The 3682-nt window shown below is 41.7% G+C and overlaps 1 pseudogene; it reads left to right on the top strand.

Annotated features, from left to right (window-relative positions):
* The first annotated feature begins 562 nt into the window (after positions 1-562).
* LOC118857364 lies at positions 563-1347 on the top strand (annotated as a pseudogene).
* The last annotated feature ends 2335 nt before the right edge of the window (positions 1348-3682 follow it).

Genomic DNA, 3682 nt, shown 5'->3' with positions numbered 1-3682 from the left:
TAAAGGCTGAGATTACATGACATTAATGATCCAAAAATTCACTATTTGGGAAGATGATGGCTTTCCCATCTTTGTAAATCTTTGTGCAAAGGCTAGATAATCATTTGTGGAATGTGTTGATATGGAGAATGTTTTGGGGGGGGATCTGATGTATTAGATATTCACTAGGGGCCCTTCTGACTCTGATAACATAGCTGACATAAAGGTGAAATGATTGTTCCACAAAATGTTACATGTTTTAATGTTTTAAGTATCAACTTCCCAGGAAAGTATAATAGGACTTATGGATTTTAAAGCTTTGTCAATGAACACTTACAAGTCTTTCATGTTTTAAGAATTTCTCGTGTGGAAGAAATAAACCTGATCCACACTGAATGTTGAGCGTGTTTCTCAGTTGAGCATCCTCCCGTTTGGGGACACCCTAGACATGAGCCATGTCTAAGCTCTCAGTGATTTCCCCAGGGCTCTGGTATAAAAAGCTAGAGACATTTCCCAGGACTAGACAGTTGGCAGCCTTATCTGCTTCAGAGTACCCATTTCTCCAGATCCCTGCAAAGGGACCATGCATAGGCAATGGAAGAGAGCATTCCGGTGTGCACCTGAGCCAGAAATGGAGGCACCATCAGGCAAATGTACCAACACCACCAAGACTGAGACCCTAGACAAGCCAGTGGTAGAAGCAGAGACTTGTGACTCCCCAAAGAAGAATCGAGACACTAAAGATTGTGGAAAAGAGCCAAGTGGTTACTGGCTGATGAAATCAGAGCCACAAAGCCAGCTGGAGAAAGACATAGATGTGAAGTTTGGCATTGAGGATCTCAAAGCACAGCCTAAACAGACAGCATTTTGGGATGGTGTTCAAAACTACCAGACCTGGAACTTCCTGAGAGCGATGAAACTGGGAGAGGAGGCCTTCTTCTAACACAGCAACTGTAAGGAACCAGGTATCATAGGCCTCATGAAGATTGCGAAGGAGGCCTACCCCCGACCACATGCAATTTGAGAAAAATAGCCCTCATCATGACCCATCCAGCAAGAAAGACAACCCCAAGTGGTCCATGGTGGATGTCCAGTTTATTCAAATGACCGAACATTTTATTCACCTGGCTGAGCTCAAGGTTCATCACCAAGCCCACAAAGTCAATGGTCACCCTTTAGAAAACATGGCTCTCTTCACCCATCAGAGACTCTCAGTACAGCCCTTAACCCAAGCTGAGCACTAGCCTACCCTTCTTTCTTACACTCATGCCAAAACCAACTGATCTCCAGCTCAGACCTTCCCTTTTCCCTCTTTGGTAGGGGAATTTGATTTTTGTCTTGAGCCTGGAGGACAAGAAGTCAAATTAAATGGAAATTTCTTGTTGAAAAGGAAGGACCATTTCTCTAAGCGAGTCATGCCTCACTCTAACAAGGAAGTAAGAGGGATTGGGATTTGCTGGTTACTTTTTCTTCAAGGTTGGTGTGTCTGTGTACCTGGTAAGTGTTTTTATTATTATTATTAAAACATCAATATAACAAAAAAAAGCTAGAGACAAAAAGAAAGAGTTTAACCCCTCTTTTTAGAGGCAAAGCTCCCTCTGCATTGACCCCAATCCACACGTGATCCTAGGGCTGGAGCCTCTTAATGAGAGAGTCCTAATAATTCTGAATAAACTGAAAAATTTTTTTTAAATTAAAAATTAAAAATAATTAGAAAAATCTACCTTCTACTCATCCATATGAATAAGGATATCTGAGAAAAATACACACTTAGCTGAGAGGTCAAATGTAATTCTTCATTTATTGGTGAAGGAAGAACAAGGCAGGGGGTGGTCATGTCTCTGTTTTCACTAGTGTGGGGAACTCACTCTTCCATAGCATATTAGCAAATGTTCTGTAGTCTATAGTCTTAGAGTTGCTTGAGCACTATGTATAAGTAATTTGCCCAAGGACACTCAGATGGTAAGTAGCAAAACTGAGATATGAACCCAGGTCATAGCCAGGCAGTGAGTGTGCGGCTTGTACTGATTATGTGTCTTTCCCAAATGCTGGCATTTGAAGAATTTTCACTTCTTCAGAGTCTCAGCCTGTCTGCAAGCACAGCTTCATTTTGGCCTGTTCTCAGCCTGAGTCACTTAGGCCCCTCTCCCTCCTCCTCCCCTCCATTCCACAGTCTTCCAATCCCAAATCCCCAGTCTCTTCAGCTGCCACTGCCAATCACCGAGTGGGTTTTTCTGAGGGAAGCCCTCATCCTTCCTTTGGCAGGTTCTTCCCCCTCTCCTAAAGACAAGACCGCTAAAGGCTCCTGGAGAAGACTTCACCAGAAAGCAGGATGACTCATGGTGTTTCATCTTCATCAGGATCCTTTTCATTCAGCTCATCAAATAGTAAGTGAATTAGACAAACGCCTTGTTTTGGCCCTGACAGTGTTTAGTAAGAGGGCAATTCACTTTGCATCGTATGCATTCCCATTGGTTATAACTGATGATGCATCAGGACCAGATGTTGTTCAGTGCTTACCATTTGCAAGGTTGGGGTGAGAGGTTTGTCCACACACACAAGCACATGCATAGGTACCTCTGCCCATTATCAGAATAAGAAGTTTACAGTTTGGCTGTGGCATGGGTTTAAATCCCAGCTCTGCTGCTTACTGTCTGTGTGACCTTGGGCAAGATTTTTAACCTCTTTAGGCCTCGATCTCTCTGCAAAATGAGGGGTCTGGACTAAGTGACCCTCTTTCCAGCTTTAAGTCTATGGCCCTAATATTGGAAGGGGTGTAGAGACAGCAACACCCTGCTATAGTGGATAGAGAGTTGGCCTGGGAGTTAGGAAGTTCTGGGTTCAAGTCCTATCTTTTGTATGTAGTCACTAATCCTCAGATCCCAAAGCCATTTTCTAAGACTATTTACTTATTTTTACTTATTTTTTACTTATTATTATTTTATTTATTTACTCATTTATCGTCTCTAGAAGAGGGAGTCCTCTACACTAAAGATGCCAAACATACCATCTGACATGTGACAGCACTCCCTAATGGACAAAACCAGATTCAAATGTAATTGGAAAATATTTAACAAAATAAATAAAAATATAATAAAACAGACATTACATTTAAAAACTAAACCAATACATGATCCCACTGGGATCTTTTTGACACCATTGTCCCACACCAACGAAAGGACAGTTTTAGTCAAACAAGGGCTCCTTCATGATCGTTGAGGCAACAACCTAGAATTTCCTTATTACTTAGGCCTTTGGACTCCAACCTAGAAAACCCAGAATTCACAACAGAGCATATCTGGGAGGGGTAACAGATATATCATTATCCATCTTGAAACTGAGCTCATCCCCAACTAGTTCATCAGATTAGGCTATCTGAGAAGGCCCTAGCTAGGTAACCCTAGAACCAAGACTAGAAATATTGGGAAAGTTCAAGAAGAACAATTTATTAACACTTGGCTACAGTGGCCAAAAAACATTCATCATCTGGTGACCAACCTTCCGATAATGAGCCTGTTCCTACAGTGCTAGACAAGTCTTCACACTGTAGACACACGTAATTATAATACCTTACTGGGGGGAAAAACCAAACAGATAGTTCTCCATGGCATAGTGAGTCATTTAGCACATCTATTTTGTGCTAAATCACAAGTTTGACAGTGAATAATAACAATAACAAAACTAATGATAGTTTCCAGCATTT

This window comes from Trichosurus vulpecula, chromosome 7 (assembly GCF_011100635.1).
Source record: "Trichosurus vulpecula isolate mTriVul1 chromosome 7, mTriVul1.pri, whole genome shotgun sequence".
Lineage (NCBI taxonomy): Eukaryota > Metazoa > Chordata > Mammalia > Diprotodontia > Phalangeridae > Trichosurus > Trichosurus vulpecula.
Note: the sequence above shows the minus strand (reverse complement) of the source record. Positions and strands in the feature narration are given on the sequence as shown.